Genomic DNA, 22,763 nt, shown 5'->3' with positions numbered 1-22,763 from the left:
TAAAGCAGTAACAGGCTTTCACATCCCATGTTACATTTTGCCATATAATACAGCTCTATTTTTCTAGCAATTCCATGGGGGAATGTTATGAATATATATATATGAATATATATATCTCACTCCATCAATTAATATCAATATTATATATATAACACTCCATCAATTTGCACAATATCTGGGGAATGATACAATGCAAAAAAAAAAAGGGCTGAAGGAAAAAGCAGCAGCTTTCACACGCAGAGGCACAACACAGAGGAGCCAGAGTACTTCACTCAATTTCTAAGAAGCCTCCATCACCATCATCACTTTCTTTTGCATGCAGATGATATGCTAACAAGCCCTTTAGATAATTTAGTCCACGTATATTGTGTAGGTGTTTGCTAAAATACTAGTGCCAGTATCCAGTCAATACAATGGGCATTCTTTCTACTTTATTGCATTAAAAAATTGTAGAAAGAGCTTACAGAAGATAGTGACAAGAGAGAGAACTCCATTTTCAGAAGTATTTTAAGTTGGTTCACCTCTGGCTTATTTTTCCACCAGAAGCAAGGCTGCTGTCAGAAAGCTGTTTCCTTCTGGCATTGCTAACTCAGCTCTCACTTTATTCCCACACTTTATCATTCCCCCTTCCTGTTTTTGTACTCATTGCTGCCTTCAGAGGACGATGAGTAGGGGCAGGAGGAAAATCAAGACAGGAGCCCACAGCTTTCTCAACAGCCGCATCAGGAAGCGGACCATTTGAAAAACACACTGAAATGCTGATCTTTAATTTCCAGGTCAGTTAGTTAGCCAAAAATGTGACGTACAGAAAGGAAAAAGTGATGCCCTAACAACTCCCGAGATTTCAAAAACAACAATCCTGTCCCCATCCAGAAAAAGAAAATCATACCTACCGCTTCTGCCTCTGTCCATAACTACCATTTCTTTCTCGTCCCACACTCTCTTAAAAATATAGGATGCTTAACACAAAAAGTGAACAAGATTTGACTGCAAACATCTTTTGCCAGCACAACTCTCAAAATTGCTTAAGGGCTCAAGGTACTCAGATGCTTTAACTAATAATTGAACAGGACACTGCATTTTGTAGGTGGATCTGAGACCTTTGTCAGGGCTTTTTTCCCCCCACATATACACAGTGAAGTGGATGGATCATCCTGGAGATGAGTCACTACTGAAACAACAGAATAAACTCCCATGAAATGCTATGCGTTTTGTGTTTAACATTCTCCAGCTCCTTTTTTGGAGTATTTGGCAAGGCTCTGGCAAATGCTCCTCCTGCAGAAATCAAGTGGCAACTTTATTTGTCAGTGACGTTCTTAAATATGCATTTCAGCCTCCACTTATCTTTTCCTTCTGCTTCGTTTGCTCCCTCCCAAAGCTGACAAAAGAGAAAGGAAAGCCACCGAGAGCAGGGCAACTGCTGACACTACAAACACAACCAAGATGGGTTTCCACAGCTCCAGACCACAGGTGATGCTCAAGCAGATTTGCTGGTGTAGCTGCTTCATGCTTCTGAAGATCAGCCCAGACAAAGTGTTTGAACATATACAATGCTTGAACGTTTAGATTGGCTCTCCCTTCTAAGGGGTTAGGCAGCAAAACCTCTCGGCTAAAGGTCAATTAACACATTTAAAAGAGGGGGGAGGGGGAGTGAAAGTTAAGGGTAAGCGGATCTTTGGTGAACAAGGCAAAGCAAAAGGAGCCAGTAGAAGCCAAACCTAAGCCTGGCACTGGGTGCTGCCATGGTCTATCTGTGCTATACCCACCTGCTTCTCAAAAAAATCTTTACATACCTGTACATGCTTCCTTAAGTGCAGACACCACAATAATCATTGCAAACCCATTCAATTTGCACATAAATCACTAATTAACTGAGAATGTGCAAAAGGTACCAAACCTGGAATCGCAGGTAGTGACTCTGTCACCAGCACTAATCTCGGGGATGTCAGGGGACACTGGTTACTTATTTGGGCAGCTGGCCTGTGCTGCAATCTGCCCTATTGCATCTCCACACCTACCGCTACTTATTTAAAAGCTACAATAAACATTATTATTAATGTTACAAATATACCTTCAGTTATCATGTATCCATTATGTTACAGACACTTGCGCCTTTGATTAGTTACTTTTCAGAACCATGTGCATTTATACTATTACTGCTCTCACATCTGCACAGAGCATATAATTTCTTCTGCATCAGTGGATACCGTGACTAAGTGGCGTTAAGAGTGAAACGAGTATCACAGCAATCAATGTTTTGTGCAAGTCATCTTACCCACAGGATTTTGCACAGTCCCGTGGTAACGGGTGAGCAGCAGAAAGGGGTGGGAGTGGCAGACGGGCGTCTGCGGCCACAAACCTGCATCCAAGGGGTACACAGCAGACAGCCATCCACCGCAGGCTTTGACACCCAGTCAAACACCACTTCGTATTGCTACCAAGTCATCTGCAGTAGTTTCTGTGATGAAAAAAATGTCTGTGTATACACACACAAATAATCTGTGCTTTCCATTCACTTAAAACAGAATTCACATAAGGAGAACCTTTAGTACAGGTATTTTCTTATACGTATGCATTTGTCTTTTGTTTTGTATTTTTGCTTGTGTTCTCATCAAATTAATAAAAAATAAGTTCTACTTGGCTTATAAAGCACTCATAAAAAAAAAAAAAAAGCTGATGAGAACTTGACTGAAAGTCAGAAACACAGAAAAGAAACAGCAGAGCTCTAACCACGCACTAGACTCACACTTGTTTAACCACACACCCCAGCACATAGGCATGACTCTCAGTCCACAAACCCTACATCTATTTTTGTCATATAAACTGAAAGCAAACTTCAGCCAGGTCTAGTGGTAATTAAAACTGAGGAGGGGACGTTGAAGGATGGCATGCAGTCACAGGCTGCAGTACTCCCATTCATCTTAAAAGAACAGAGGCATTTCAAGTGGCTGGACATTACAAACCCTTTATGCTTAAAGAGCTGCTGGCTAATCACTTCTGTCATTATATGCTGTCCTCAGCTAAGGGAGGAATCTGATGGAGAACAGAATGTATTCTTAATTTACTGTAAAAGTTAAACCTGGTTGAAAAAAAATTGTATTCTGATTGGTGATGCATAAGGTGAGGAGGCAGGAAACATGAGGGAAAATGCTACTTGCAGACTTTGGGGGAAAAAAGTGCAATCTTACAAAAAGCAACCAACTCTAAAAGTAAGTTCATTTTTCCACTGGCTTAAAAGAGACTAAAAATATTGGTTTTTATCAAAACAAATCATTAAGCGTATAAACATGAAAATGAGTTTTCCCACTAGCAAGCATTCATTCACCATAGTCACTGAGTAACAACATGCAAGGAGAAAGTGCACTCACATGGTGCTCAAAATTCACTATTTTGATTAGACAGTCCCTCAACGGATGATAATCCATCATTCCTCGAAGACTGCAAAAAACCCAGCACTTCTTTTAGCACTCATCTGAGAGTAAAATGAGAAAACATCGTAAAAGAAATGAAAGATAGGCAACGCCCCCCTTGCAACCCAACAGAACAGTTGCTCCATTTTATGAACAGGGGAAACACTTTGCAGTTTCACTGAGATTTTACTTGTTCATCCCCATGTGCTGCGTAGAGGTGGTTTGCATTTTTATACCATTTCACATACAGGAAACCAAAGGACAAGTAGCACAGCACAGGCAAAAGAAGGCTCCATCTTTTCAGCCCTCTGCTCTTATATGTGTGGCTGAAATAGGGCTTTTTTTTTTTTTTTTTGCTTTTTTTTTTTAAATTTGACAGCAAAGTTTCATCATATTCCTCTGCTTTCCAGAACTGTTGTTATCCAATAAGCTGAGTGGGGGACATACAGAAACAAATAAAGAGGCAATTCCTTCCCCAGGAAGCCTGCAGTGGAACCTCCTGGTCCCACAAGCCATTCTACGCTGACCCCACAAGTCCACGCAAGACTTTAAAGATGAGCTGACAATGCAGAATTATTCTCAACTACATCAGGTCAGACTAAAGGTCCATTTCGTCCTGCACCTAACAGAAAACAAAAGCAGATACCTGGGAAAGGGTAGGAATCTTTACTTGATCTGTAGAAATACAGATGAAGCAAGCACCGAAACCACCGTGTAACTCTCTCTCCTACCCCAACCCAAGCACAACTTTTCCCTCTTCAAGGTGTAACTAAAGTTGTACTAAATGCAACACAGCAAGTCAACATGGATCAATCAGCATGGCACAGGGTTGTCTATCGGGTTCTCCTGCCTATTTCCCTGTTCCCCACTGACCCTCGGTTGCTCCTCTCTATCTTGTGAGCTTTGAGAACCCAACCTCCTTGCCAAAAGTCATGACTGTGCTTCCCAGAATGACACCTGACCTCATCCAGAGTTTCCTTGTGCCAACATAACACAATAACATGGCAAGGGGAAATTTAAGAAAAGCAAACCAAAATGGGAAATAGTGTTAGTGCTGGCAAGAGGAAGCTCCATAATAAAATCATTTTGAATGACAAATAAAGTTAACCAAGGAACTTCTTTAAAGGTGAGGGTTTTTTAAGTTTAAGCTTTTAGCATTTTATATATTTAGAAACTCCTTAAAATGTTAAACCAATAAAGAAGACACCTGTGACGCAACTCTATGTTGCCTAGGACTTTGCAGATACTACACACACGAACCTCCCCACTCAAAACCAGCACTAAAGCACTTAGTCTTGGATACGAGGCCCTACTGCAGCAGGCACTGTGCCTTACCTCCATTACATCTGCTGGCCCACAAGATAGCTCCTGTTCTTTGGTGTCCTGCCAGTACTTCTCCTGTCAAATATACTGTGTGTCAACACAAGTGGCAACACGAAACTCCATGGAAATTCATGCTGGTTTAGGTTTTGCAGGTCTGCTGCACAACACGAGACAGTAAGGGTGGTGGACATAAAACAGAAATACAAACAAGCCTCAATCCTACAAAGCAGGCACATTAGCAGGACCATTAGCCAGTAAAAGTTACTGAAATCATGAGTCGATTATTCCCACAGCCAGTGTTTGCAGGGTCAGCCACTGCCCCCACTTTAGCAACAGTATGTCAGTGCCTCAACGAACCTGTGATTTCCTCCATCAAGCCCCATCCCAGGTTCAACAAATGAAGGCTCATCCATGAAACTTCATCCTTACCTTTAGTTCTCCCGCAAAAGACACAATTAGCTATAGTTAAGGTACCAGGGTAAAATGGATTTTAATCAAATACAATTTCTTTTTTTCTTGTTGATGTTGCTTTACCTTTTGCACACTTGTCTATTTGTCTGTCTTGCAATTTCAAATACCAGAGTACAGACCAGCACTGCTGTGAATCAGGGAACTAACACAAGTGGTGATTATTTTGCTATAATACCAGTTATCTAAGTGGTTTGTGGTAGAAAAAGAGAAGGTTTAGGGAAGAAACAAGGGGTGCAGCCAGAGAACAGAAGAAATACTGCTCCTAAGTGTTTCCACCTGGAAAAGATGACAGGGAGAATCAATGAAGCACATTAAGCAAAATCACTGCAGTTCACAACTGGAATATTTACAGCCTTTTTGACTGATCTTTAACATTTCAGAGTTGTAGAAAAACCCTAACTGGAGACCAAATCCTTTCCTTCCTCTTCTCCCTTGCCCATAGCTAGACAGACACTGGTCAGCATGATTCAAATGGCAAATCTGCTGGCTGAATCCAGCCCAACTATATCTCACTCATTAAAAGAAAAAGGTGCACAAAGAGCCAGGCACTACTTGGTGCCTCCCCCACAAACCTGGGGTGTCACTGGCATCAGGGGGTGACCAGCCCAAGACCCAGCTTTAGGATGTGGCACCACCACCCCTTGGTTACAGCCCACCACTGGAGAGCAGGCTCTGTCTTCATTGTTTCAACAGGTTGATTTCTTGCATTGCCACCTCTAAAAGGAAAAGCAACATGAAGCCCAGCATCCTGCATTGCAGCCTACAGAAAACAAGCTCTGAGCCTCTCTCTCAGAAAGCTTTTATTCATAATAAAGAACAAGAGAAGGAAGCATTTGATCATTTCTGCCCCCTTGACCACACACCTTAAGATAGTAATGCAAAGCACACACAAGCCCTTACACAATTTCCTTTTCAACAGCAAGCACCTTTTGGTTTCGTTAGTCCCTCTCTCATTTTCTCCTGCTCACATTTCCAGCCTCGTGCCATCAGCTGTTTAGCTCTTCACATTTCATCTCCAGCCCTCTACCTTGACACCTCCTTGTTTAATACATTTATGAACAGACATACTATTCCTGCTCTCCATACCATTTCTCTGCTTTCTGATACCAGCTCTTGATGGTAATGACCCAGAAACGACATGCCCAGGCTCTGCTCCTACCTCAAAATGAAGAGAGTTACAACTTCACCTGCACAGCAGTGCGAGGAGAGAGCCCATGCAATACCTCCTTTGCTGGGCATCATGGTGGCCAACCATTACTCTCAACTTCTTTTTCAGTATTAATTTTCAGTCCATGCTAAACCCAAGGTGCCTGCAGGCTTCGGTCTGTACGAGGCAGCTAGGGGCACTAGGAAGGGATGGGGGGGGTGGCAGTGAGTTGAGGTTGGGGGACAACCAAAAGCCATGTGCAGGGGAGCTGTACACCTTCTAAAGAGGGCAGTCAGAAAGCCAGAAAGACATGTTTTCAGCTTACTTTGTCCTTTCACACATGTGATTATGGCTTTAATGGTAGTGTAAAGCCACAAGAATCCTTCTTCTACAGCAATTTAACAGTATTAAAAACCATTGTGCCTCTAAACATTCAGAAGCTAAATCCTAGGCTTACTAAGCTCAACAACAAAATTCTCCGTGACTTCAGCAGTACCCAGTTTTGGCCCCAGGGTATTGAATGCAAGTGCACACAGGGGCTAAACCGAATCTGCACTGATATTTACATAATTTCCCTGTATGTAAACAAATTAACATAGCCACAATATTTGATTGTACTTGTCTTCCATGACCAATGAGTCAGAATTGCTTGTTTATTGTTATTAGCAATATAAACCTGCAATCAATCAGCGCTGTCTTCACCCTGCAGAAGCAGGGAGAGAACAGCTACAAAAGCCATCAGGAAATAGCCACGGACATCCCAGCCCCAGGATTGAACTGGGAGCATTAGTACTTGTCATAGACAGCAATAGGAAATACTCTTCTTCATAACTCTGAATTTATAATAGTATTTGAAAAGCAAATACTATTTTTGAGAAGAGAATTAAGTAACTGAGGTTCAAGTTGATCAAGGGATTTAGAAAAATAATCCAGATTTCACTCGATTTAAAAAAAAAAAGAAACAAACAAAACCCACCACATTTCAAAACAGAGAAAAGGGACCTGTTTTTATTTTTCTGATAACAAGGCACAGAACAAGATCAGAGTCTTACCACGCTGCATGCCACAAAGATACCGTCGCAGCTGCAAAGAACCTGAATGAGCAACTCCAGTTGTAGCAGCTCCACAGCCTCTTGGGAAAAAGAGCTGTGGTCTCCCAGCTCCCACCCTGGTGCACCATTCACTACATCATGCTGTTCTTCTATTCCAGCAATATCTGGAAGCATGCACATTTTTTCCTCCTTACCACATGCTTTGAAGCTGATTTTCTGGCGCATGCTCATTCTCCTTTATACTTCTTCCCAATATTCCCTAAAACTTTCCTTGTGGGCACTCATTTCATCCAAGCCTTTCTGGTATAGATCTATAAGAAAGCAGCAAACAGAATAAAAACCAGGGGAATTGCTAAAGGCAGCTGCACGCAGCACCAAGGGTACACTCCTGAATTTCCAGGTAAGTACAACGAATGCAGCACCTTAGACCACTGCAGTTTCCATCAGTTTTAAACTTTGTCCTAGAGTACCTCCAGTGACTAACCAAACATTTGAACCTACTAGATGTGCTGGCTAACGACTAGGTAGAAATGCGGAACTAGAGATCAGTAAACCAGCTTGCAATCCCTACCACCAGGAGGCATATGTTACCTTAAGGGCAAAAGTCACTCCCATCTTCTGTTTTCCATCTCTTCTTTGACATTCAAATGGAGATACAAAACCAGTCATGCAGTCTGATGATACAAAAAGGTCCCTGCATCTCCTCCAATACTGGTTTTTTTCCCCTCGACACTGAGGCCAGATCAGCATTCCCACAGATAGCACCTCAGCTCAGCTCAGCTTGCACTTGGAAGAGACCTTACGGATACCAAGCCTAACTCGCACAGTTTAACTTTATCGGCACAGAAGCAGCAGACTGTGAAGCTCACATTACTTTTTTTTTTTTTTTTTACACCCAACCACGCTCAGTATTTTCAAAGCAATAACACAGTTTCAATACAAAACACAATTCAGGCACGTTCATGACATGTCACAGAAGCTGGCAGCAGGTAAAGAGAAAGAATGGCAAATTATATGTAGGGAAGAGAGGAATGGGGAATTGAACACCTGAAAAAGTACAGAGATCACCAATTTACTCATTAAGAGAATCTGTCAGCAAACAGGACAGTGCGATTAACCAGGTAGCAACCATCAAAGCGAAACCAAGGAATCTTCAGGGCCACCTCCATTCTTACTTGTGGCTTTTATTCCTGAGGATATTCAGTCACAACCAAGACCAAAAGCTGAGCTGATCTCACACACTCAGAAAATCCACAGCAGATTTTTTGGGGATAGTTTCCTTGGCATGGTTAATTCACCTGGGATCTTCTGTCCCACCTTTGCCTCTGACAAGCACTGCATTAAAACTAAGCTCCTGCTTGTGAGAGACTGCATCTCAGGAAGTGGCTAATACTACTTACGGCCAACAGCTGCCTGTTACGTGCCTTTTCAAAGCATATGCTGATGCAAAAATTTCCCAGAAAAGGGAGCTGTTTCTTCTGCATTTGGCTTAAGACAAAAAAAATACAGGAACACAACAATTACCCTGGTATTTACCCTCCACTAAAAAGATATGGGCTGTGGTGACAAGTGGGTTCTTGATGGGTTTTCCCAGGATAGCAGTAGCTCTTGGGAAAGCAGGGTGGAAGAGAAGGGAGGAGGTATTGCCATTAGGATGCTATTCTCCATCACAATTCTTTGACAACGGTCATGTCAGTCAAAGATAGGATCATTCTTGTATCTGAAATAGACTACTTTAGTTCAAAATCAGGTGTTTAGACTGGTGGGTTTTTGCACCATGGGATTTCTTTCGGAGGACAGGCAGGAGGGGAAAGCCAGCAGTAAAACAATTTCTTGCCTTACTCTCATTAATCACAACAGGAGCAAAGAAATTCCTCCTCGTGTACTGCAAGCCAGCATAAACCCCAGAAAAACAAGAGTCCTCGACCTCTCATGCTTAACGAACGTTCTCAGTGAACTTCACCTTCCTCTCTGTAGTCTCCTCTGATCCCATGTTGCTGCCCAACCTGTTTTGCCTACAAAGGAAGGCCAGGGCAGGGCCTGGAAGGGTTTGGACCAATTTCTCACCCAGCAGCAACAGCACTATGTGCTGATTCTGCCACATTTGCTATTGCTTCAACCTCAGCGCCCTCAGAAGACCAAACCCCGCAGGCTTTGCCCAGCCAATCTTCCCTGACTCAACAGGAACGCCGTCCAAATCTCAACGCTGGCGTGCACCGTGCGTCTATCTGCAAGAACAGGATCTCTGCTCGCAGCCTCACACGGGCCGCCTGGCCGGCAGTCAAAGTATGGGGGAGGACAGGCTACGTGTTTGTTTACACCCTCCGCAGCTGATGGGTGGGAAGGGAGCTGGGAGGGACTGAGTAGGCAAAGATGGGGCGCACAACCTTAACTACCACTTTCAGAGCAGCTGAATCAGCGCCGGGTGGATGGCTATTTACTGCTGACACAGACCTGCAATAAATCACTACCTTCTGGAGCAACGAGGAAGTTGCAGGGGTGAGTGAGTCATCCTCCACCCTGACGCCATTCCAGGAGCAGAGCCATGTACGTCCCCCGGCTTTGGGCTGTGCCCGTGGCCCAAAAATAGCTTTCAAGCCAAATCCTGCAGTCATCCTTCAAAGCTGAAACGCTTTATTTACACTCAGCAAGAATTCATGTATGTTTTTGACACTGCTAAGAGTAACCGGTGCTTAAATTATTTGCTTAACAAAGGAGTCCATTTAACTACAAGAGTTACACCAAGTATGGAATGTTTTCTGACCCACATAGAAGCTAATAATTTGCATTTTATGGAACCACTTTGCATAGACAACCCATCTTAATGGCCAACAACATGCTGTACAAAAATTAATAATTGAAAAGCAGTCGTCAGCACTGTTATTTGTGTTACAGGTAACTCACAAACCTCATTAAATTGTAGTATTAAATTTCTAATGACCTTCTGGAAAGCCTTTCACTTCAAGAGTCTTTTTTTAAGGCATAAGCTCGCAGAATGTCAAGCAATTGCAAAGGAAGTACATGACAGCTACCCGGAATCTGTGGGAGAGGCCAGGTAAAAACCCCCATCATAATGATGTCAGCCTGATCCCCCTTTGGCTGAAGAAGTCACTTTGACTTCACGAACCCCTCCTCTCTCCAGCCAGTCACTTAACCAGGCTTCTCACAAATTTCTGCCCTAGTGCCAGATTAATCCAGTCTCTGCACATCTAAGAAGCTCCAACTATTCTTCTGTCAAATCACTGGCTTTTAAACTATTTGTGTCGCAGCACCCAAGCATTTGCTGTGGATGAAAAAAGGCTCAGAGACTAGTACAGAAGTGTAAAGGCAAACAAAAATTATATCACAAAGCTGGGGATTTTCATAGTCTTAGGGAAATTAGGTCCCTTGAATCCCACTGCAACGCAGTGAAGAGTCAAGTGCATAATTTTCCATTATGCTTGTAAAAATCTCCAAATGTAGCTTCACAAAGCTGAGCATTTATTATTCTCCTAAATGCTGTTACTAAGCCTGAGGCCTCTTATTCCATTATTATTTTTTTTTTAGGAAATAGTCTCACTCTTGCCAAAATGTCAAAGATGCAGAATGCTAGTTATAGGAAAATCCACCTCAGTCAGCTCCTGTTGTTGGGGAAGAACAACAAACAAACCCTATATTCTGAGCTGACAATCATCATGATCTGCCCATTAGTGTTGCGTCACTCTTCGCTGGTCTGTCACACTGATGGAGTCTGTCTGTTTGTGTTGGGGATGACAGTCACTCCTCGCTGCTGACGTCTTTGCTCAGGGCTGTGCCGCGGTCTCCGGTACACAATCTGCTCCAGAACATGCAGACTGGCTGTTGCCATTTCAAAAGCTTTCCTGGCATATTTCTGCAGACTGAAACAGGAAGATTTGGGGCAGTCAGGGGCTGATTTATCTCTACGTGAACGCCTGCAGGTGTAATTTGCGCAGCTTTTCCAAACAAAACATTTTCACTGCCATAGCAAAGGCAAACTACCCCAAATGCAATTTGTTTGGTGGTTAATTAGTATCCTCCGCTGCAACGTTTGAGACAAAAGAAAGAAACGCTCCCCTCCTCCCACAAGCATCAAGACTTTTTACTCTCAAAGATATACCTTATCTGACATGACCGAAGCAGAATGGATACAGCTTCCTCTTACTATTTTTTTTTTTAAATACAGAGGGAAAACAACAGAAATTATCTCAGAAGCTTGTTCATTGGGAGGTTCTGATTTTCATTTTTAGGACTGGCCAGACACTTTTAAATCATAAGCTCCTACACCTGAAAACTAGGTAGTAATTTAAAAACATAAATCATAAGAAAAAAGAACTATGTCCATAAGAACTTTGAGTGGTAAAAATAACAGAGATAGTATTAGAAAACCCTGGCTGGCTTTTCTTTCGCCCACTAATAAAACAAGTCCCTGAAGTACTCATACGAGTTTCTCCTCTATGCATTTCTGCGGTGGATGAAGGGAAGAACCGCCAGATCTGCTCCTCTTGATTCAGTCTGGCTTATTCAGCAGCTTGGGTTCTGCTATTTCAGATTCCTGCAAAAATCAAGGCTCAGAAGAGAAAGCTGAGCCTCTGGGTATCCACCAGACCACAGCTACTGTGCGTACGTAACAAGCACGAATGCACTGGAAGAAAAGGAACAGTACCCTGTCCTTCAGCATCACATGGCTGACCACGATCAGCAGCCCAAACCGCATCTTTGAACACCCTACTTCAGAGAACAGTCCGCTGCTGAAGGCGGCTTCCCAGGGACGGGTGCTGGGTAAATCCATCTGCAACAGAAGACCAAACTCCTGCACATTTTGTCAGTACATTTAGTGCACATCAGCTGCATTCCCTTTAAGATGCAGCTGAGATGAGCAGGCCTGTAGACAAAATTAAGCAGCAGGATCCAAACTGGGTATTGTCAGAACAGAGAAATGTCTTAGTCATCCCTCAAAGTTGAAGCCGAAATGGGCTTACAGCCCATTACCAGCCCTTAAAAAGACAGCTTTTGTTTTGTTTTACCAGCCGATTCTTCCCTCAGACTGTTTTCTAGTGGAGATGTGCAAATATCTGATACTCAGAACTTTATTGAATAGCAATTCAAAAGGAATTCTCCAAATAGAAAGGTGAACTTCAACAAGCCCGTTTCCCCAGGAATAGCACACCAACATCAGCACGTCATCTAGAAACCTGCAAAGTTCACAGAAAATGCTGCCGCCACCATAAGAAAGGGGAGCAATTTCTTCCTTCCTCTGTGTCTTCCTGCTAAAACAATCCCCCTGCCCAATATCCTAAATCGCACGTGCTCCACAGATCTAATTAGCCACGACTCTAAAATGCAGAGGCCTGTCTGCCAAACACGCATAATCCCATTAAAGTGTTTTGCTTTTATTAATAAAAACTTGGGATGGGATGAGATAAAAATCCCAAGTGAAAAGTCTAAAAGGTAAGTCCCTTCTCACTGAATAAAGAGCCATCTTTGTGTGTATAAACTCGTCTATTGGGCAACTTGGATTAACTTTTCCTTGTTTATTATAAAAGCTCAAGTTCACCAAGGTCCTTTTATATCCTGATGTATAAAATGATTCCAGCTACGTATCGTTTCACGGACTCAAAGGGGTGAGGCTATGGTATTTATAGATATGTTCAGGGCTAGAATTTTGGTTAGCAACAACATAGTTACGGCCTCAACGCCTAACACACACTTTTGGGAAAATGCCCACCTGCATATATAGATCCAGGAAAATTTTTTCTCTTAAATACATAGTTCAAGTGAACTTTCTTTTTATCTTTTTCCAAATTTGATGGATAAAGTCTATTACTTAGAGAGAGAGAGAAAGAGAGAGGAAAAACAAACTGAGGCCACTTCCACAGTAAGAGTAAAGACCCTGACGTGATCCTGATGCTTTCAGACATGTTCACTGGTTTGGGTTTTTTTTTTTTTATTAGCAATAGCACTCCACTCTCAAAAGTGGGGCCTCAGTTTTACTAAGCACACACCACACATTAAGAGATGAACAACTCAAAACACAAACAGATAGACAGTGCTCCACAAAAGAGAAAGAATGGTTTTCCCTGGTTCAGATAACAAATTAAGAGCTCATAATGGTTTAAAAATCTATTTCCCCAAGCCTCTAACCCAGAGCCCTGCCTAAAGGCTGTTCAGGACTGGACCTATACTCCAGCTAAATCACTTGGCAGTGGCTCCTCTTCACTACAGAATTACCTTCCTTTGATGCAAGCGACAGCAGACACACAGGCAAAGGATGCTGTTGGATTAATACTCGGTTGCAGACATCTTATCCATATGTATGTACTGTTGTTCTGTATAGCATCATTATGTAAGTGTCTCTATTTTTAAAACAAACAGAAAACGTTTGTCTGGTCACTCTCTACTATTATCCCACCCGTAAACCAGTAAACTGAAATTCCACCCACTTTAATCATAAGTTTACAGACAAGGGTGGAATAACAGTAGAAATGACAAGATGAAGATTTTCTGTTTGCTTTACAAACATGAAAATTGTACCAATTTTTATCAATAGGAATTCAGAAGCTGCCATAATAACAAATAAATTATCAACCTTTTGAGGACTTCTTTCAATACACCAAATATAACTGCCATTACCACCAATACCAAAGTCTAGTACAACAAACTCTGTGACCCAGATGGCCCCTGTAATCCAGACAGACTCCTGGACCACCAGTAAAAAAGCAAATACTGTAGGTCAATTCACAGTCAGATGCTCTTGCTTCCCTGCCACACGAAGGAAAAGGGGAATTTAAAATCACAACTTTTTAACACCCACCCGTTTCTGAAATGGTCCAGGATGGCATGTCAAAAGCCAACCCAAAGAACAATTCAGGGACCGAGTCAGTGTTTTTACTGAGTGATGCTGCACTTACTGGAATCTGCATTTCTTAACCTCAAGCTCTTTAACACAATTTTTAAATTCTGGTCCCTGCATCCTTCCACACCCCCTAAGATGTTGCACCAGATACCTTGTAAAGATTTACTTTGGCAAGAACTTCAAACAACACTGCTGAAGTCACTCCTCAGCATCCAGCAACTCTTCTGTCATCCAAGTTGTTCTGAATCAAGACTTACTGCAATCTATGTGCAGGATGTATAGCTGCAGAAATCACATTACTTCTTGTATTTGAACATTTTTTTGCATGTAATCACCTAAATGTGACAGCTGTAATGGTACGTATCTATGAAAGGCGACTGTAAATGGGGCTGTGAGCATACCTTACTGCAAACATAGTGCAGTTATCTTTATATACATTCTAAGACCTGTTAACATCCACATACATAGTACTTTCCTGTATAAAAATCTAAAACCAAAGATATTCTTCCAGAATTCAGATAAAATCACAAGGCAGGCACTTCAAATGGCACGCCGTAAAACAAATAAAATCCTTTTCAGAGTGCACAATTATGCCAGAAGTTCACCAACACAGGATGTTGTGAACACTAACACCATAAAGTTTTTCAAAACAAATCAGACATTTTTCAGAGAAGACAATCCATCAGCAGCTATTAAACACAACAGCCTCAATGGAAGCGCCAGCCCAAAGATTTCCTGGAGCGATGACTGCTGGAAGGATTTACCAGGAGGGTAACTCTGGAGTTACAGTTTTCCTACGCATCTGCAAGCGGCCCCATCAGAAAAAATACTGAGCTAGACAGACCTCTAGTCTGACCAAGACTAACTGCTCTTTTTCAGTTCACAAAATTGAAGACAAGATACCAACCTGTTAATAAATCAGAGCTGAAGTAGACTAGTACCAGTAAAAGACATAGTCTTAAAATTACTGATTGCATATCACATTCCACACCGCCTCCTCTGTGAACATCCTACGGTAATACAGCTTTAACAATATTACCTATTCCCAAATGTACCTCTTTAGATTCCAGTATACCCAAAATGTGCTTGTGTACATTTAGGCACAAATACGTTATACAGCACAAAGATCAGCCAGTAGCATAGTGATATATATTTGCAAGTGCCTGTGAAATCCCTTTGCAATTAGATGCCTGGTAATATAGAATGAAACACAGTCAGCAAGGAAATAAGTAATAATAATAATAATTTAAAAAACCCTTTCCAGAGTATTTCTGAATATGTATCCAGAACATAGTCCTGTTCTGTTATCTTCTGCTGAAGGATGGAAGAGCAGCATCCTCGAGGGTACCTTACCTTTCCCTGATCGAGAGGAAGGTTGGAAGGGCTCAGGCTCCACATCAATACGAAGGCCTCTGGAAAACTGACTGTCAGGAGTCAGTTATTCCTCCTTTCTCCCCAAACACCCGACACCATCGCATACTGTAATAACAGCAGGCTTATTTCATGCCACAGTAATTTTAGAGCGAGGTCCACTTCCAAAGCACCAGAGCCCACGCGAGATCACTGCGCTGCCACTGCAGAGCGGGGCCCGAGCAGGGACGCACAGGAGAGGTCCCTACCCTAACGCCGATAAACGTCTCCCTCTCCTCCCTGCGCTCCACCTGCTGCCCCCACATCCCAGGCTTCCACCTTTCCCTTTCTGTACCAGCTTTTGTCTCTCCTGGCGGGGTCTCACCTCTGATACACCAGCGATGCCTGCGCCGGCCTTTGCTACGCAGCGCGCGCGTCATCGCCTCCTCTCTGAGTGGATTCAGGCAGACAAGCCTTAAAAATCTCTCCTGCAGCAATGCTGCTTCCACGACAACAAGAAGAAATAGCCAACTAATAATGGACCGGTTGAGGGGCTGCCAGCTTCAGGAAATGTGTCTGGAATTACGTTTTTTTTTATTTAAAAAGCTTCCAGTTCAGCCTTGGTCATCTTCCTAGACCCAACACCTGCACTGCAATTAGCCCAGAGCCTGCACAGCACCCCGGGCACAATCAGGCTGTGCATAAAGATGTTTGCCTTTGCTTGTCAACTAAACGAAGCTGAAAGTAAGTTTGCCCATGCATGCGGGCAGCACCTAACATACTGCAGAAGCTCCTGGAGTACAGACAATCAACAGTAAGTGCACTACAATCTCAAGAAGTTTACCAAAAACTTATTTACCGTGTTACTGTGTCCACTCACTTTGTTTTTGTCCAATATTTGCAACACCCTAACTGCAGCACATCGCTCTGATGTAAGCAGTCGCCCTAATCCACGATGTTATATATATATCTATCTCATTTGTTTACCCAAAGTTGAATGATCATTTCAACCTTTGTTAATCTGATTGCATAACAAACTACAGCAGCCTTAAATAACCAAGCCGCTCTCTCCAGCGCGGATTAGTTGAAATCACTCATTTCAGCACCCCGCTGCTTTTGAAAAACAAAATGAAACAGATAATAGAGAAAGAAGAAGATAGAAGCACCTGGCCACTGCCTTCACGGCCGACTAGCGTACAAGACATATCGCAGCATGCAGATGCAATGTAGTAACTTCACACCTGGTGCAGGCTGCGAGCACAAGGTAAAGCGAAACGTTTTCAACCGCTGAACAATATTGCGCAATTAAAGCACATTCTGCTAGATCTTATTCACAGCTCCGGCGCAGGCTATTAAGCAAACTATACAGCATGGATTTTCAAAACAAGTAATTGCACGTATATAAACAAAGGGCATAATTTACATGGCAGATCCCATAAAAGCTTATCTACCACATGACGTCACACCCATAAATTACAACTTAAAGTACCAGTGCCAAACTGCTCCTGTCCTCCCACCCCAAAACGAACATGATTAATATCAAACACTGCTCATCCATGCCTGCACCTCTTGCAAATAAACACACATGAAGTACCTCGCAAGACAGAGTAGTATTTAAAGATTCTTCAGACAATGAGAAGATTCATAATTATTATTGTACTGCATCATCACAAGGTCTTAAAACAAATGGAAGCTGCCTCATCATACAACACTTAAGATAATATAAGGTTAAACGACATCAAACAGTATCGGTGCATTCCACTTGTGCCAAAGGGCAAACACCTCCAGCCAGATCTTCAGAAACACGTAGCCTTACAGCTATTAACAAACAGCAAGTTAGAGAAGCAAAACCAAAACACACGTATTTCTTTGAGCAGACTCAGGACCAGAATTCTTCCACTGAAACCGAACCAACCACGGCATGGGGAAGGTGAAGGGCAGGTGAACGGGCAATCAAATAAGGTGAGGAACGTGTTTTGGCATCCCTCAGCTTTAGTTCACCAGTCCACGATCAGCTCACCAGAAATCAAGAGGCAGTATCAGGGGCTAATACAACACCGCCTATTGATCGCAGCCAGCTTTCTACAGCACACAACAAAATTCATCCTCCTGACTGATACCCATGGCAGCAGCCTCATTGCAGAAGTTAGACAAGGCAGGCATCAGCGAACGACTCTCTAACCAACACATATCTGAATACCTTGGTAAGGGAAAGCAAGCTAAGTGTCTCTGCTCCTGGCACAAATATCTGCTCCTCCGAGTCCGCAGTCACCCACGAATCTGTAACAATTATCCCAGTGCCCCTACGATCTGCCTGCGCCGGGGGACTACCTACACAGCAGGCCCAGCACCAGGGAAGAAAGAGGCTCCACCGAGTCTGTCCACGCCAGCTGGGTCTGTGCCGTCTCCATCACGCTCAGCCCGCACCGAATTCACCATTTCTGCGTGTTATTACGAATCTGACATCACAGCAGTGCAAGCCCAGTCTGACATCTACAGTTAACTCGGTGATGGTGTAAGTGCCGCCTGGCTTACAGGCATTTGGTGTTGCAATACGCTTGCTGCTGAACCCTTGAAAGAGAAGATACAGATACATATAAAATCTGCTACAGAAAGCCTCGTAGAGACTTGTTTCTTCTCCGTGTGAGGCCGGCAGACCTGCAGCGAGCTTCGTCCCTCCTGCGAGCAGAGGGAAATGCAGCAAGAGACATTTCCACACACCCCCGCCACCCCCCCCCCCCCCCCCACCCCACTCACACCCCTCCCGAGCCGCGGCAACGCCGGCACCCCCCAAAGCAAACAGATGCCGTTCAAACCCCGGGCTGCCTGCCCGGCTGGGGAAACCTTGCCCACCCTGCAGCCATTTCGCCTCCAAGCCGCGACCCCCCCGTCCGTCCCCCCCCCCCAGCCCCGGGGTCTGGCAGCACTTGGCGAACTGCGGAGGAAGGCGCCCGCTCCCCGTACAAAGCCCGGCGGGGTCATGAATAAAACATCGCCCGGAGGAGGCGCGGGGGGGTGGGGATCGGGATACGGAGAAATCAGGGAATAAAAAGGCCCCGCGGCGGCCGGGGACGCGGCGGCGGGCACGGCCCCGCTGTGCTGGGGGGGGGGGAGGAACCGGCCCTCAACCCCGGCCCGGAGCGGGGCCCCAGCCCGCCCGCCGCCGGCCCAGGCCTCCGCGAGGGAAGCGGCGCCCCCCGGCCCCCGCCTGTCCCCCGCCGCCCCCCGGGGGACGCTCACCTCCGGAGCCGCCGCTCGGAGCGGCTCCCCCGCCGCGGAGGGCCGCCGGCAGCGCCGGGCGCGGCTCGGGGCCCGGCTGGAGAGGACCGGGAGGCGCGGGGGATCGGGCGGCTCCAACTCAAGTGTGCGAGCGCGGCAGCGGCGGCGGCGGCGGGCGGCAGCCGGGCGCGGAGCGGCCTCTCCGGGGAGCCGGGGCGGGCCGAGGCGGGGAAGGGGCGGTGCGGAGCCGGGGGCGCGCCCGGCCGTCACGGCGGGGAGGCGGTGAGAGGCCGCGGAGGAGGAGCCTCCGCTGCACCGCCCGCCCCTCTCGCCGCCGGGACCGAGCCCCGGGCCCGCCCGGGGGCCGCTCCCCGCCCGCAGCCCCGCTCCTCCGGGTGAGGGCCCGAGCGGCGCCCACAGCCGCCCTGGGCGCGGGGCCGGGGCCTGCGCGGCGGCCGCGTCCCTGCCCGCCGCGGGGCCCGCTCGGGCCCTTCCCGCCGGGCTGTGGGGAGCCGTGGCCGCGGCGTTCCCTCGGTCCCGTCCCTTCCCGGCCGCCGCCGCCCGCCAGCCCGCCTCCGCTCCCCGGGTGGAGGGGCCGAGCCGCCCCGGGACACCGCGGCCCGGCGGCGGGGGGGGGGGGGGGGGGGGGGGGGGGGGGGGGGGCGCAGGCCTGCCCTGAGAGCGCGGCGCAGGACTGGGGGGGGGCAGCGGAGAAGACGGTTAAAAATAATAAGAGCGTGTCAATTAAAGCGAAGGGTCTCACAGCGGCCCGTGAAACGGTTGTAAATTAGTCTTAGAAACGGGCCCTTTCGAAGGCTTTGTTTCAAACACAGCTAACGGGCAAAGATAACACTGTGTCCTTTTTACAGTCGTTTTAGAAATCCCGAAAAAAAAAAAAAAAAAAAGTTGCCGCTACCCAATTTGTCCTTTTCCATTGACTGGATCATCAGTGCTGCGCCTTTTAATTACTTCACAGAAATCTTGTTTGCGCGCAGGGGTGGAAAAAGTGCAGGGGTAGGAGTTTTTCAAGTCAAGCTGTCATTAATACGCTGTCTGGTTTTCAGGGCGGTGTTTGTGTGAGCAGTTCAGGAGCCTGAAAGGACAACGGTGAGCACAAGGACATTCCTGCTCCCTCCCCTAAAGGTCTGTGCCCACCTCGGGGGGGGGGATGTCCTCTCCTGGGGGAGGCTCAGCACCCACCGGAGAGCACCTCCAGCACCAACAGGCTGCCGTGCCTCAGGGCAGGAGGCTGAGTACCTCGAGGTGGGAGAACAGAGAACACCAGGTAAGGTCAGAGATGCAAAAACAGGGCCCTGTGCCTTTGGTGTCCGTCTCCCACTCAGCAATGGGACAACAGAGTGGTTCTTCACTGTATCCTGGAAGTTTTTTTTTCCCAATAACGCAATGCGTATCTGCTTTATTGCAGCACGAGCCCAAATTGTCACAGGCAAACCTGGTTTTGTATTCACAGAGGCATAGTTTTTCATGAAAATGACTGTTGACTGAAAAAAAATGGAGGTTGAGGTGAAGCTTCTTTGAAGATCTGGTTATAAAAGCTTTCTCAGATTGTTTCTGCCAGGAAGTGCAACCATGTAGAAAGAGTCCAGCAAGCCTATATGCTTTTCATCACCTACAGTTTTATTATCTTTCAATAATCCAGGCAGACAGGTTTTCATCTAAGAACCTTTTTCATTCACCATTATGAAAATGTTAAAATAAATAACAGTTTGTTTGCCAAATACTTGCAGGATCCTATTTGCAGTCATTTCTACCTTCATCTTTCTAGCAATCTAATTATTTTTCTTTGCATCGGAAATCACTACCAGAAACGTGGACATAAACAACATCAAGAGATTCCAAAAGAGCAGCTCTAGGTTGACAACTTTGAAGTCAGCCAACTTTGTTTTTCACCCTTTTCACTGGAGAGAGCCTGATGCTGTTTCCAAAGACACATGGAGCTTTTACAGTGAAAAATACGTGATTGCTATGCTGCTATAAACTGTGCTTCCAATAAAACCGACCATAAAAGAACAGCATAAAGCAAACATATTTTGTTTAGCCTCCACAAACCAACCTCCGTGACGTTTTCCTTGTGATGTGTGCAGCTAGTTAACATTCATAATATAATTATTTACATGTAAATCTGCTTCCTTATGCACAGTTTTGTTGATCGAGTCTTTGTCTACCACTCTCATGGAGTCAAAGATACAACTAAAAGCAGAAAATATTTATTTCCCTGATTTCTCATGTTTGTTTTATTGATTTCTGAGAAGAGACATTGCATACTGAAGAGTTATTTTTAGAAGGTGGAAATCGATAAATAGTGTAAGTGATTTCTGATACCCAGGACGTATTTGTTACTAAGCATAGCCCACGTCGGCTGAGCCTGATGCCCTGTCCTTGCCTAGTGGTGCCCAAACCAGGTATTAGTTCATGACCCCAAGAACAAATTATTGTTTTAATACCAAAATCAAGGGCTGGGAGTTGTTCCTGCAAGAAGATGACAGCTTTTATCCTGACTTTTTCATGGAGTACAAAAGGAATTGTCTTTCCCAATTAAGTTCTCTTGCTACTGTGGGAATGAATTGACTTGGATCTGGGGAAGCCATGGACTAAAGAGTAGCCAGAGACAGTATTTGCAAAGACAAAATTATTATTATAAGAAAAAGAAAAAACACACAAGACCCTCATTGGAAGGGAGAAGGGTGAGGACAGAAATGAGTATCGAGAGAGTCAGTGGCTCCAGAGATTGCACTTGGCTGTCTTCTTTTAAAAGAAGCTCCACCTCTGGGCCAAATTCTGCCATGCTAAATTTTTGGACCCTTTCTTGTCTAAGGCAATAGCTTGTGTGCCATTGAAACCTGCAGGCTTATGGTCAGAGAGCCCTCTCCAAGCAGGTCTACTTCTGGCATCAGGAGGAGGTTCCTTCACGTTAACCCCGACACAGCCACGCACTAGATGGAGCAGAGAGAGTGACGTGTGCAATTAATTTCCAGTGATGCCATCAGGCTTTAAAGCTGGTGAGTTGGTGTCTCAAAGTCTGAAATTTTGCACTATGAGAGGTTATTTGTTGGCTTGATCTCTACGCGTTGTTTCTGTTCTGATGAATCTGTTTGATAAGACCATGATTTTTGCCCAGGCTGTTGTATATTATTTCCAATGTGGATGCAATCGTAGTGGGAGTATGGACTTGTTTTCTCATGCCTGTACTCACATTATACTGTCATAGTGTACTTAACATTCACAGAAGAGCCTTTTCAGTGCAGTAACACTGACTACATAGGGAGGGTTAAAAGTGTTACAGCTGGTGTCTGTGTAGAATAAGCCTTGAAGATGCGAAATGTAAAAGGGAGCACTGGAAACAGCAAGGCTCTTAAGAGAGCACTTAAAACAGTGGTGTAGAAATATCAATTTGGCCTGTTTATGCAAAAAAAAAAAAAGTTATTTGGCTTATAAGTCATCAGACTACTGCAGTGAAATCTCTGTATGTGTGTGTGCCACGCATGTTGCCTAAGTTATAATAATACAACAATTCTTGTAGGGATCTACCTGCCTTCTTTTCTCCTAAAAATGTGAATACAGTTCATTCATCTATGCCAAAGGTATGCGTATTCTACCTGTGTCCTACTGGTTACTGTAAAAATAAACCATTACTTTAATCAGGTAGTAGTTATCAGCACAACAACTGTGTGTTCCAAGCCTGAAAATTGTTGCAAATTCCTAAGTTATCCTGTTTTATTTTCTGAAAGGTGCTGGTAATTTGCTGATACTTTAATGAAGCTCTACATTTCGGAAATGGGAGAAATTAGAGAACTCATAGCTCGGCTTACAGATAAATAGGTGAAATTGCTGCACATTTTTCCCAATTAACACGAGTTCAGAAAAAAACTAAAATGCTGCACAAACTGCTGCCAGGAACAGTTTAAAGATTCTGATGA

General features: G+C 44.8%; 1 protein-coding gene across 3 annotated transcripts in view; it reads right to left on the bottom strand.

Moving 5' to 3' along the window:
- The window catches only part of C8H1orf21 (chromosome 8 C1orf21 homolog), a 126,712-nt gene extending 107,657 nt beyond the window's left edge, over window positions 1-19,055 (bottom strand). The window contains exons 1-2 of one of the 3 annotated variants that reach the window (XM_074877111.1): window positions 18,847-19,055; window positions 2,360-2,458 (exon numbers count right to left, since the gene is read on the bottom strand). The gene's annotated coding sequence lies outside the window, so the exon portion shown is untranslated. Of the gene's footprint in view, window positions 1-2,359; window positions 2,459-3,368; window positions 3,399-18,846 lie in introns of those variants that run through there. The other 2 variants (XM_074877112.1, XM_074877110.1) reach the window with 2 other exon arrangements.
- Between the last annotated feature and the right edge of the window lie 3,708 nt (window positions 19,056-22,763).

Source organism: Strix uralensis, chromosome 8 (assembly GCF_047716275.1).
Source record: "Strix uralensis isolate ZFMK-TIS-50842 chromosome 8, bStrUra1, whole genome shotgun sequence".
In the NCBI taxonomy this organism is placed as follows: domain Eukaryota; kingdom Metazoa; phylum Chordata; class Aves; order Strigiformes; family Strigidae; genus Strix; species Strix uralensis.
The sequence above is the reverse complement of the archived record's forward strand: the minus strand, read 5'-3'. Positions and strand labels throughout refer to the sequence as shown.